Here is a 14,029-nt window from a genome sequence, read left to right as displayed (position 1 = left end):
TGCCTCACTGGGTCACTCAAGTGTACTTACAGGCAGTGTCAAGCCCAGATAAACAGGAAACCTGCAAGAAGGGTGCTGTTGTGATCCTTCTGCAAATAAGCAAACACTGAAGGTACCTTGCCTCCCAGTAGTGGTATCCACTACCAGCCTAAAGTAGCCATTAAAGAAGGGCAGCTGTGGTTCTCCTGTATCCCACTGGTCATCCTGCTGAAGGTGTGTGGTTAACTTAAGAGCAGGTGTAAAAAAGTTCCATCAGACTTGCCAACAGGGTAGTTGATGATGGCGATACATCAAACCTGTTTCTTCCTCTAAACTCCTACTGTGTTCATGTCAGCGGTCGTGTTTTAAATGGGTTTTAACATTTTGTCTTTTTTTATTTACAGAAGCAAGTCATTAAAAAGATTCAGCCCATCAGCCCTATCATAACGACACAGATAATATTATGAGTAATACAATAAAATAAATACATATCTAAATTTAAGAAAGTAACAAGAGGATCCTGTAGAGAGTCTATGTCTCTCCTCTTGGTAAACCAAATGTGTTTGACACAAAAAAAAAGCAGAATAATAAATTTAAAAAACTCAGTTTAACTATTAACCTTCACGGCTTTATATATTTGGTGTCCTGATACCAAATCTGTAAAAACATTTGTTCAGCTACTTCTGCTTATAAGATAGAACAGCATTAAATCACAATCAATGATTTGAACGTTTGACATTTCTATTACAGACTTTGAGATTGTGTCTAAATGTCCAAAGGGTTTTCTTCTTCTTCATTCTTCAAAGAACACAGAGACAATGTGGAACCATAAGACCAGAATCCAAACCCAGGATACACAGGTTCAGTGAATGTTGTGTTGACTGTGTGGAGGTGGATCAGAGTGTCAGAGGAGACTCTGTAGAACGACAGAGTCCCAGCAGGACAGTCCACGTACACTGCTACTCTGTTAGACATGGAGGATGAGGAGGGCGAGGAGAAGGAGATGGTTGTAACTGTGTTATTGTGCCAGACGGAGTAACCAACAGTATCAGAGCAGCTCAGACTCCATGACCGATCATTCTCTCCAAACCTGCAGTCAGTTCTGTGTCCTCTCCTTCTGATTCCTCTGTAACTAATAGATATGTGAACTCTTCCTTTCCATTCAACCTCTCAGTAACAACAACCAGTCAGACCATTTCTACACAGCAGCTGCCACCAACCAAATCTGTCTGGATGATCAGGATATGGTTGCTCCTCCTCCACAACTGTCACCATCTTGTTGTCTTCAGAAAGTTTAAGGTTTATGTTTATTGAGTTTGTGTCCAGTTCAAGATCACAGACATCTGAAGGCAAGAATAAATAAAAAGTTTACAAGAGGGCACAGTTTTTATCTTACACATCTAGTGGCTTTATTCTGTAATTACTGATATGCTGTCATTTGTAGAAAGTTTAATGATAATGATTTGGATTTAATTAGAAAGTTTCACATCATTAGTCAAACTTACACTTCCTCAGACCAGGTTTTAACCACTGTTCACCACTATGGTCCACCCTGGAGAACAAAATGCAAAAACAATGATTGTCTATCCAACTTTCAACGCGTATTAAATGTTGAACATGAACTGTACAATGTTTAATTTAATATAGTCATTTATATAGTATTGCTTTGAGTTTTTAATTTATTTTTAAAAAAAAAAGATAAATGGACAGCTTTTATATTTGGGAAACTTTTCATAGCTCGAGAAAACAGAGGGTATCAGAAAACTTCACAAAGCCTTTTATAAAATGAAAGGTTTCAACAAGCGCTAGATAAAAGAGCTTATCGAGATAAACAGAATCCAAGGGGAATTACCAAATAACTGTCCAGATGTATGGTTAATTCAATAAGCTAGAAATGAAGATTGGGGCCTCTCCTCCTCCACAGCCTGTGCTTCCTAGTGTGGTGTGATGCAAAATATGTTGATGAGTCTACTCATTCACTGGGGACATTTGTCACTCAAGGGAAAATACTTTGTGTGTTCATTACCTGAGAGTTTCAAGTGTGGAGAGCGGGTCTCTCAGTCTAGCCGATAGCAGCCTCACTCCAAAGTCTCCTAGATGGTTGTAGCTCAGGTCCAACTCTGTCAGATGGTAGGGGTTGCCCCTCATAGCTGAGGCCAAAGCAACACAACCTTCCGCTGTGATCATACAACCTGAGAGCCTGGTTTAGACGATATTAACACAAAATGTAAATATTAATAAAAATTAAGTGACATAAACAGAAAACAGGCTTTAATTGATCCAAAATTAGCTGTAATCTGACCTGAGAATTTTCAGTTTGCAATGTGGACTTTCCAGCCCAGTACACAGCTGCTTCGCTCCTAAATCCTGCAGTTTGTTGTTACTCAGGTCTAGCTCAGTCAGCCTACAGGACTGGGAGCGGAGAACTGATGACAAAGCTTTACAGCTTCTTTCTGAGAGATTACAACAGCTGAGCCTGAGAAAGATTTAAGAATGAAAGCCAAAAAAAAAAAAAAAAAAAAAGGCTATTGCTCAGATAGTAGAATTGAATGTCCACTGATCACAGGATTAGTGGTTTGATCCAATATTTCTTCGATCTGTCTTGGACAAGACATTGAACTGTAAGGCCACTTTGCATGGCACCTTGACTGCCAGGGGTTTTTCAATGGACGAATAACACATGCAGTTCAAACCTCTTCATGGAACATAGGTAAAGTTAAAAGGGTCATTTGCAAATAATTAAACTCCGACTTTTTATTGAAATGTATACAAAGGCAATATGTCACCTGTTTAAACTGAGGGAAATTGAGCAGTAAACAATCTATCCATCTGTTTTACATCATATCTTATCTTACCATATTTATGGGGATCTCAGTTTAATTTAAATCATTTTTGAACATAAGAACATGTTTATAGAACACTTTGATTTGCATTTATGGAAGACGACAATGTTCTTTAAAGTGTCTGTGAGACCCTCCAATGATTTATTTTAACAAAAGGTTCTTTTGCTTAGATGATCCTTGTTTCCTGCATTTCACTGGATTCTGTGAACAATTAAATTTCCAAATTATCTGCAGTTATGCAATGAGAAAGATTTTTAAATTATTGAACTACACTGAACAAAAATATAAACGCAACACTTTTGTTTTTGCTCCCATTCCCCATGGGATGGACGTAGAGACCTAAAATTCATTCCAGATACACAATATAACCATCCCTCCCAAACAGTGGTCACAAATCAGTCCAAATGTGTGGTAGTGGGCACATCTGCTATATTGAGATAATCCATCCCACCTCACAGGTGTGCCACATCAGGATGCTCTTCTGACATCATGAGTAGTGCACAGGTGTACCTCAGACTGCCCACAACAAAAGGCCACCCTGGAATGTGCAGTTTTGTCTCACAGCAAAATGCCACAGATGCCACAAGCAATGAGGGAGCGTGCAATTGCCATGCTGACAGCAGGAATGTCAACCAGATCTGTCGCCCGTGCATTGAATGTTCATTTCTCAACCATAAGCCGTCTCCACAGGCGTTTCAGAGAATGTGGCAGCACATCCAACCGGCCTCACAACCGCAGACCTCGTGTAACCACACCAGCCCAGGACCTCCACATCCAGCAGGTTCACCTCCAAGATCGTCTGAGACCAGCCACCCAGACAGCTGCTGGAACAATTGGTTTGCACAACCAAACAATTTCTGCACAAACTGTCAGAAACCGTCTCAGGGACGCTCAACTGCATGCCCGTCGTCCTCATCGGGGTCTTGACCTGACTCCAGCTCGTCGCCGTAACAGACTTGTGTGGGCAAATGCTCACATTCGATGGCGTCTGGCACGTTGGAGAGGTGTGTGCTTCACGGATGAATCATGGTTCACATTGTTCAGGGCAGATGGCAGCTGAGAATGTCCCAGTTCTTGCATGGCCAGCATACTCACCGGACATGTCACCCATTGAGCATGTTCGGGATGTGCTTGACCGGCGTATACGACAGCGTGTACCAGTTCCCACGAATATCCAACAACCTCGCACAGCCATTGAAGTGGAGTGGACCAACATTCCACAGGCCACAATTGACAATCTGATAGACTCCATGCGACGATGTGTTGCACTGCATGAGGCAAATGGTGGTCACACCAGATACTGACCGGTTCTGGGTCCCCAGACCCCCAATAGCGCAAAAAACTGCACATTCCAGGGTGGCCTTTTGTTGTGGGCAGTCTGAGGTACACCTGTGCACTACTCATGATGTCAGATCAGCATCCTGATGTGGCACACCTGTGAGGTGGGATGGATTATCTCAATATAGCAGATGTGTCCACTACCACACATTTGGACTGATTTGTGACCACTGTTTGGGAGGGATGGTTATATTGTGTATCTGGAATGAATTTTAGGTCTCTACGTCCATCCCATGGGGAATGGGAGCAAAAACAAAAGTGTTGCGTTTATATTTTTGTTGAGTGTATTTGTCCTCCCCGTTTTTATTTTAAAAAGTTTCAGTTTATTTGTCATGCTCTTTTAATACCCTGCATAAAAAGAACATTAGTCGTTTTAGGTTTTAGATTGCCCAGTCTTTTTTTTCTTCTTTTGTTTTTTGCCTTGATGCGTTACTGATATTAAATACAAAATGAAAACCTTTCAAACAGTGATTTTAATATTAGTACCATTTTCAATGACTATTGTAATAATTCTGTGTTTAGGTTTTCTTTTATTTCTACTTTATACTGCACAAACATTTCTATACATGGGTTTGTAGATGTCTTGTACTCACAGAGCTTTGTTGGAGGCTTTGACCACTGGCAGCAGCCTCAGAAGAGCCTCCTCTGAAGAAGAGTATTTTTTCAGGTCAAATCCATCCAGATCTTCTTCTGATGACAGTAAGATGAAGACCACAGCTGACCACTGAGATGGAGACAGTTCATTTGTAGAAAGACTACCATATCTTATGGACTGTTGGATCTCCTCCACTAGAGAACGATCCTTCAGTTCATTCAGACAATGGAACAGATTAATGCTTTTCTCTGCAGAAAGATTCTCACTGATCATCTTCTTGATGTACTGGGCTGTGTCCTGTGAGTTACTTCCCGTCTGTGTCAGCAAGCCTCGTAGGAGAGTCTGATTGGTCTGCAGTGAAAGACCCAGGAGGAAGCGGAGGAACAAGTCCAGGTGTCCATTTGGACTCTCCAAGGCCTTATCCACAGCACTCTGGTAGAGATATTTTAGTTCATGTATTTCTGTAAACACTTCAGGCGAATAAGATGTTGCCTGTTGATCTTCCAGCAGGTTGACTCCAGAGTTGATGAAGGTCAGATGGACATGAAGAGCAGCCAGAAACTCCTGAACACTCAGATGGATGAAGCAGAACGCCTTGTCCTGGTACAGTCCTCTCTCTTCTTTAAAGATCTGTGTGAACACTCCTGAGTACAATGAGGCTGCTCTGATGTCAATACCACACTCTGTCAGGTCTGATTCATAGAAGATCAGGTTTCCTTTCTGCAGCTGATCAAAAGCCAGTTTTCCCAGAGATTCAATAATCTTCCTGCTCTCTAGACTCCAGTGTGGATCTGTCTCAGCTCCTCCATCATACTTGACCATCTTCACTTTGGTTTGAAGCACCAGGAAGTGGATGTACATCTCAGTCAGGGTCTTGGGCAACTCACCTTCCTCACTGGTTTTCAGCACATCCTCCAGAACTGTAGCAGTGATCCAGCAGAAAACTGGGATGTGGCACATGATGTGGAGGCTTCGTGATGACTTGATGTGGGAGAAGATCTTGGTTACCTGCTTCTTATCTCTGAATCTCTTCCTGAAATACTCCTCCTTCTGTGGGTTAGTGAACCCTCTGACCTCTGTCACCATGTCAACACATGAAGGAGGGATCTGATTGGCCGCTGCAGGTCGTGTGGTTATCCAGATGCGGGCAGAAGGAAGCAGTTTCCCCCTGATGAGGTTTATCAGCAGCACATCCACTGAGGTGGACTCTGTAACATCAGTCAAAATTGTAGTTTTGTGGAAGTCCAGAGGAAGTCGACACTCATCCAGACCATCAAAGATGAACACAACCTGGAAGTCTTCAAAGCTGCAGATTCCTGCTTCTTTGGTTTCAGTAAAGAAGTGATGAACAAGTTCCACCAAGCTGAACTTTTCCTTTTTCAGCACATTCAACTCTCTGAAAGTGAATGGAAACATGAAATTGATGTCCTGGTTGGCTTTGTCTTCAGCCCAGTCCAAAGTGAACTTCTGTGTTAGGACTGTTTTCCCAATGCCAGCCACTCCCTTTGTCAGCACTGTTCTGATTGGTTCATCTCTTCCAGGTGAGACTGTAAAGATGTCTTCTTGTCTGATTATCGTTTCTGGTCTGTTTGGTTTCCTGGATGCTGTTTCAGTCTGTCTGACCTCATGTTCATCATTCACATCTGAAGTCCCTCCCTCTGTGATGTAGAGCTCTGTGTAGATCTGATTCAGAAGGGTTGGGTTTCCTGCTTTAGCGATCCCCTCAAACACACACTGGAACTTCCTCTTTAGGCGAGTCTTGTGTTTTTGGCGAAACTCTGCAGCATCAGGGTTTCCTAAATGAACAAATAAGAAACATATCACAGTTTTGATCATTTTTCTAGCGTATATGCATGTTTGTGAAAGACCAGAATTTTAAAACCTGCAACATCAAAGCTTTTTTTAAATTTTCTTGTGCATACATGAAAAGTTAGATACAGCAAGAGCAGCAACAAGACACCCCGTAACAGCCACACCGCATATCAGGCACTAAAAGCTTCAAGTAGAACATATAAGAAAATGTTTGGACAGCTTTTATTGCAGTAAGATTTGTTGTATATGCAGTCCAAATGTTTGTTCATAGTAAAGGCAATGTTTGTTTTATTCCAATATAATATAATTTATTTTATTATATGTGTGCTGGGAACGTCTAGCAGAGGCCCCAGTCCGCGAGATCTTCAACGCACACCTCCGGCAGAGCTTCAACAGCATTCCGAGGGAGACTGGGGACATTGAGTTCGAATGGACCATGTTCAGCGTCTCCATTGCCGAAGCTGCTGCATTGAGCTGCGGCCGCAAGGTGGTTGGTGCCTGCCGTGGTGGTAATCCCCGAACCAAATGGTGGACACCAGAGGTGAAGGGAGCCACCAGGCTGAAGAAGGAGTCCTATCGTGCTTGGTTAGCCTGTGGGACTCCGGAGGCAGCCGACAGGTATCGACAGGCCAAGCGGAATGCGGCTCGGGCAGTGGCTGAAGCAAAAACTCGGGTGTGGGAGGAGTTCGGAGAGGCCATGGAAAAAGACTTTCGGACTGCCTCGAAGAGATTCTGGCAAACCGTCAGACGTCTCAGGAGGGGAAAGCGGTGCTCTACCCGCACTGTGTATAGTGCTGGCGGAGCGCTGCTGACGTCGACTGAGAAAATTGTCAGGCGGTGGAAGGAATACTTCGAGGACCTCCTTAATCCCACTGACACGTCTTCCGAGGAGGAAGCAGAGTCTGGGGATGAGGGGAATGACCCGCCAATTTCCGGGGCCGAGGTCACTGAGGCAGTTAAACAACTCCTTGGTGGCAGAGCCCCTGGTGTTGATGAGGTCCGCCCCGAGTTCCTGAAGGCTCTGGACGTTGTAGGGCTGTCCTGGTTGACACGCCTCTGCAATGTTGCGTGGAGATCAGGGGCAGTACCTGTGGACTGGCAGACCGGGGTGGTGGTCCCCATCTTTAAGAAGGGGGACCGGAGGGTGTGTTCCAACTGCAGGGGGATCACACTCCTCAGCCTCCCTGGGAAAGTCTATGCCAGGGTGCTGGAAAGGAGAGTTCGTCCGTTAGTCGAACCTTGGATACAGGAGGAACAATGCGGTTTTCGTCCTGGTCGCGGAACACTGGACCAGCTCTTTATCCTCTCCAGGATACTTGAGGGTGCATGGGAGTTTGCCCAACCAGTCTACATGTGTTTTGTGGACTTGGAGAAGGCATTCGACCGTGTCCCTCGGGGTGTCCTGTGGGAGGTGTTGCGGGAATATGGGGTGTCTGGCCCATTGCTACGGGCCATTCGATCCCTATACAACCGTTGCAAGAGCTTGGTTCGCATTGCCGGCAATAAGTCGGACTCGTTCCCGGTGGGTGATGGGCTCCGCCAGGGCTGCCCTTTGTCTCCGGTTCTGTTCATAATTTTTATGGACAGGATTTCTAGGCGCAGCCAAGTGGCGGAGGGCTTTCGCTTTGGTGGCCTCAGAATCTCATCTCTGATTTTTGCAGATGATGTGGTTCTGTTGGCTTCATCGGGTGAGGGCCTCCAGCTCGCACTGGAACGGTTCGCAGCCGAGTGTGAAGCAGCGGGAATGAGGATCAGCACCTCCAAATCTGAGGCCATGGTTCTCAGCCGGAAAAGGGTGGAGTGCCCACTCCGGGTCGGGGATGAGTTCCTGCCCCAAGTGGAGGAGTTCAAGTATCTTGGGGTCTTGTTCGCGAGTGATGGGAGAAGGGAGCCGGAGATCGACAGACGGATTGGGGCTACAGCTGCAGTAATGCGGACGCTGCACCGGTCCGTCGTGGTGAAGAGGGAGCTGAGTGTAAAAGCGAAGCTCTCAATTTACCGGTCGATCTACGTCCCTACCCTCACCTATAGCCACGAGCTGTGGGTAGTGACCGAAAGAACGAGATCGCGGATACAAGCGGCAGAAATGAGCTTCCTCCAAAGGGTGGCTGGCCTCTCCCTTAGAAATAGGGTGAGAAGTTCGGCCATCCAGGAGGGACTCAGAGTAGAGCCGCTGCTGCTCCACATCGAAAGGAGCCAGCTGAGGTGGTTCGGGCATCTGACAAGGATGCCCCCTGGGCGCCTCCTGGGTGAGGTGTTCCAGGCATGTCCCACCGGGAGGAGGCCCCGGGGCAGACCCAGGACATGCTGGAGAGATTATATCTCTCGACTGGCCTGGGAACGCCTTGGTGTTCCCCTGGATAAGCTGGAGGAGGTGGCTGGGGAGAGGGAGGTCTGGGCCTCTTTGCTTAGGCTGCTGCCCCCGTGACCTGGCCTCGGATAAAGCGGATGAAGATGGATGGATGGAAGTTACAACTATTTTACTAAATGTTGTAAAAAATGACTCGAAAAAACATGTTTTTGTAAGTTTTAGAGCTAAATGTGGATAAATGTTGCCGTTAATTTCGGCATGTTTCAGTTTACAAACGGCGCCCCACAATAGTCAACCTTATTCTTACAGAGATGTGATTATTTTATGGATAATTAAAGTCAGTCATACATCCACAAACACAACAACTGCTCGGTTTGCAGTCCTGAATATCACGGCACAAGCAGGATTCACTGCACTGTTAATGTTCGCTATGTTATATTGCTGCCTCTGTTCGGTGGTGTCAAGCCAAACGGACTTTAACGTGTGTTTGAACGAGCTGACGGTTCACTCGTTAAGCTGAAAGAAAGATGCTTTAATCACAGGAGTCACACATGTGTCCACTGTACCATCTGGGAACTCTTCTTGTTTAGCACTTGTAATAACACAAACACTAAATCCTCCTTCTCTTGTGCTGTTTTGTAGCAGTGTATACACCTGAGACTGTCAGCTGTCTGTCTGTCCTGCACTTTCTCTCTGTTTCTTTCTCTCTGATTGTGTAATAAAAGTATGAACATGTATTTATAAGTTACACTTGTGTTTGAATCCTGCAGCTCATCGCACATTTGATTTCCATGTGTGACAACTGCAAGTGTCCAGAGTGAGGACAGAGTGAGGGACCCACTGCTGCACATCATCTGTGAGGCTTTGCACCCCTGATGATCCACCAGGACAAACTCAGCAGTGTGTGAGGAAGAGGAGGAGGAAGAGCCAGCAGCAGCTGACAGATGGAGAGAATAGACAGTAGTTGCTGTAGTTGTTTATATGCTTTATATATTCTGAGGTAAGTTGATCTATAGTGTTACATCATATTTTATAAGGATGTTATGTGTTTGTATACTTTCTGCCCAGTTTGACCCATTTAGCAGAATTCAGCCTGTTTACCATACCATACCATACCAACTTTATTTCTAAAGCACTTTAACATAAAACCAGAGTTTCACAAAGTGCTGTACATGTTAATAGCATACGTAAAGAAAATTAAAATGAGATACGATAAAATAAATAGATACAATAAATTGAAACATGTTAAAACAAATTGAGTCAACCCCTCTAATCAATGCCAAAGGCTTCAGCGAATAAATATGTTTTAAGAGGACTTTTAAATTCAGAGAGAGAAGAGGCCTGCCTAACATGCAAGGGCAGATCATTCCACAACTTTGGAGCAGCTACAGCAAAAGCACGATCACCTTTAAGTTTATACTTAGTTTTCGGTACCTTAAGGAGTTGCTGATTGGCGGACCTAAGGGAACGGGCAGGTGTATATGGTTGTAGTAGCTCCGAGAGGTAGGGGGGGGCCAGGCCATTAAGAGATTTAAAAGCAAATAAGAGAATTTTAAAAACAATCCTAAAATGTACAGGTAGCCAGTGGAGTGAAATTAAAATAGGGGTAATGTGCTCAAACTTTTTTGTTCCAGTTAAAAGACGTGCTGCAGCATTTTGCACAACCTGCAGGCGCCTAATGGACGCATCACTAACCCCAAAATAAAGTGCGTTACAATAATCCAGCCTAGAAGTAACAAAGGCATGGATTACTGTCTGAAAATGCTGTTTCGATAAGATAGGCTTTATTTTGGCTAATTCCCTCAAATGAAAAAAGCTAGATCTTACAACAGCTCTGACCTGGCTTTCAAGTTTAAGATTTGCCTCTATTTTAACTCCCAGATTAGTGATGACTGGTTTAACATACTGTGCCAGTGAACCAAGATCTATAATAGTGGCCTCAGAAGCGCCACCAAAAACCATCACTTCTGTTTTCTGTTCATTAAAATGTAAAAAGTTCAAAGCCATCCAAGTCCTTATTTCATCAAGGCATCTGAGCAGCGGGTCTACTGAGAAGCCATTTATCTTTTTAAGTGGGAAATAAATCTGGGAGTCATCGGCGTAGCAGTGGAAAGAAATCCCATGTTTCCTGAAAATAGACCCAAGGGGTAGGAGATATAGAGAGAAAAGAAGCGGGCCTAAAACTGAACCCTGTGGAACCCCACATTGAAGAGAAGCAGTAGAGGATACAAACTCCCCTAGTTTCACAGAGAAAGTTCGCTCTGCCAAATAGGATCTGAGCCACTGCAGTGCGGTACTCCGCATACCCACCAACTGCTCTAAACGGGAAATTAAAATATTATGATCCACTGTATCAAAAGCAGCAGTTAAATCTAACAGCACAATAATAACACAGTCACCTGAGTCATTTGCCAAAAACACATCATTAAAAACTCTTAAAAGGGCAGATTCAGTACTATGTAAAGCTTTAAAACCAGATTGGAAAACTTCTAAAATACCGTGTTCTTCTAGGAAGGACATTAATTGCTTGTAAACTACCTTTTCAAGAATCTTTGAGATAAAAGGCAGTTTGGAGATAGGTCTGTAATTCGCAATAATATCAGGATCAAGAGCAGGTTTTTTGAGTAGAGGCTGAATCACTGCATGTTTGAGATTGACAGGTACAACACCAGAGGACAGACTACTATTTACAATGGATTGTACAGCTGATGCTATAGTGAGAAAAACCTCTTTGAAAAATCGAGGAGGGAGAGCATCATAAGGGGAACCTGAGGGCTTCATGTGAGCAACCAACTCCTGCAGGCAGAGCATGGAAACTGGCTCGAACCTGTCAAAGACAGCAGAACTAGGGACAGGGGTAGAAGGGTCGGGAACGGACTGGGAAGTCTGTGCTTTGACAGATAGCACTTTATCAATAAAAAAGTGTAGGAAGTTTTCACAAATTTCCTGAGAAGACTCGACAGAAGACTGTGGAGCATGAAGGACCATGTCAATAGTCTTAAATAAGACATGAGGCTTACGACAATTTGCCTGAATAATAGTAGCGAAATGTTTCCTCTTAGCATCTTTTACAGTTTTCTGGTAAGAATTCCAGTAATCTTGTAACATTTGGTATGACACCTGAAGTTGATCCTTCTTCCATTTACGTTCAGCTCTCCTGCACTTTCTTCTGGCAGCCCGGGTGTCTTCATTCAGCCAGGGTTCAGATTTGGCTTTAACTTGCTTAAGCTTAAAGGGGGCCACTGAATCTAAAGCAGTTTGGCAGACAGAATAAAACCACGTACTCAGCTCTTCTGTATCATTGCATATGAAATCAGGAAGGCCGCCGTTCTGATTAAAAACAATAGAAAACTGTCCAGCAGAGAAAGGGTTAAAAATACGACAGCTCCTAGCAGCAACAGGAGGAAGATTAACTTTAGTACAAGGAAGGAAAACCTCAAACAGGACAGGCCTATGGTCTGACCATACAACATCACAAACCTCTAAGTTAGAGACAGGTAAATTGTGAGTTAAAACAAGATCCAACGTGTGCCCATATTTTTGTGTAGGCACAGACACAGGTTGCACAAGATCAAAAGAGTCAATAAGATTTAAAAAGTCCTTTGCCATTGGCTTGTCAGGGCAGCACACATGAATATTGAAGTCCCCAATAATAAGGACATGATCATATTTTGGCATAATTTCAGCCAACAGATCAGAAAAGTCATTTAAGAAGTTCTTATTGTATTTTGGGGGTCTGTAAACCACAGCACAGAGCACTGTGTGAGACCGACCTAGCTCAAACATGCTCAGTTCAAAGCTACTAGGTGAGGTTAGTAATGGCAGTGGTTTACATTTATACTGCTTCTTAAAAACAACCGCTAGTCCTCCTCCTCTGCCTGATATTCGAGGAGAGTTTAAGAAGCAGCAGTCATCAGGTAAGAGATCTGTAAAAGCGCTGGACTCACCGGCCCTCAACCATGTCTCAGTTATACAGAGGAAATCCAGTCCTTGGGTCGTAAATAAATCCCTTAAAATAAAAGTTTTATTACTCAGCGATCTAGTGTTCACCAATCCAAACCTGGTGGAGGTCAGCGTGTTCGTGGCTGACAGCGAGACCCGACGCAGCGGCCGCAGGTTCTGTAGGTTCGCACCGTGCTGACGAGGATGGGAAATCTTTCGTGGCTGGGACATCTGATCCGAGCCAACAACGGGCACCAGCCAGGCATCGATGGGCTCCAGAGAGCACGGAGAAAAGGCATGACAAGGTACCGATCCACGTTCGTTCCAAAGAGCCGGAGAAGAGCGCACCAAGTACGCCTTAAGTTTCACGAGTAGACCGCTACGTTTGCCCCGGCGTCTGAAGCGCTTTCGCCGTGAGGCTGGGGCCGGGGTCCGACAGAGGTTAGCTGGTATCCCAGACAGGAATGGAGGTAACGCCTTATGTCCATTATAAGTTGTATTGGTAAGATCACTGGCAACTGGTCGGAGGTCCAAAAGTTTTTGGCGATTGTACATTAAAAGAGAGTTGACTCTAGCAATAAAAAACAATAAAAATAAGGCTCTGATATCTATTCTGTATGACTTAAAGCAGTTATGACATGGTCTGATTTTCTCACCCAATAAAGGAATATTTCATATATCAGTCTACTCTTCATTCTATCAGAAACAGTTATCACAGCTCGTACATTTGCTTTTTACACATATATGTAAGCATTGAGCCAAATGTAATAATGCCAACATACTGAAGGAACAACATTTGTCTCTTATATATGATACATCTATATATACACTGTCAAAGATACTTGAGTGTCTTTGAGTGAAGATTTAAGGTGATGGGACATATAAATAGCTGCAACTTGAATCTTTACTGAAGCTCAGTATTTGACACAGAGTTCACTCACATGTGCTGTACCAGTGTACCTGCACATGTGATGTGACAATAGAAGTGATTTGATTTGAGAGTTCAAACTCACTGCTGTAATAACTAATAATGATTAGTATAATAACTATAATATTGGCCATATCATATTTACACTGACTTTAGTCTCATGAACAACATTAGCTAATTGTTATTTACTAGCTAATCTTAAACGACTGTTCAGTACAGATATGAAGCCCAACAATCATGTTTTACAGTCCTGTGGTCTCAGCCTCAGATACTTATTAAAT

The 14,029-nt window shown here is 43.9% G+C and overlaps 1 pseudogene; it reads right to left on the bottom strand.

Annotated features, from left to right (window-relative positions):
• Positions 1-744: 744 nt before the first annotated feature.
• Positions 745-13,375, bottom strand: LOC147313245 (protein NLRC3-like; annotated as a pseudogene).
• Between the last annotated feature and the right edge of the window lie 654 nt (positions 13,376-14,029).

Source organism: Aulonocara sp. 'chitande type north' Nkhata Bay, linkage group LG15 (assembly GCF_057382095.1).
Source record: "Aulonocara sp. 'chitande type north' Nkhata Bay isolate Kocher_YH1m ecotype deep benthic linkage group LG15, A_spYH_male_GT1.1, whole genome shotgun sequence".
Lineage (NCBI taxonomy): Eukaryota > Metazoa > Chordata > Actinopteri > Cichliformes > Cichlidae > Aulonocara > Aulonocara sp. 'chitande type north' Nkhata Bay.
Note: the sequence above shows the minus strand (reverse complement) of the source record. Positions and strands in the feature narration are given on the sequence as shown.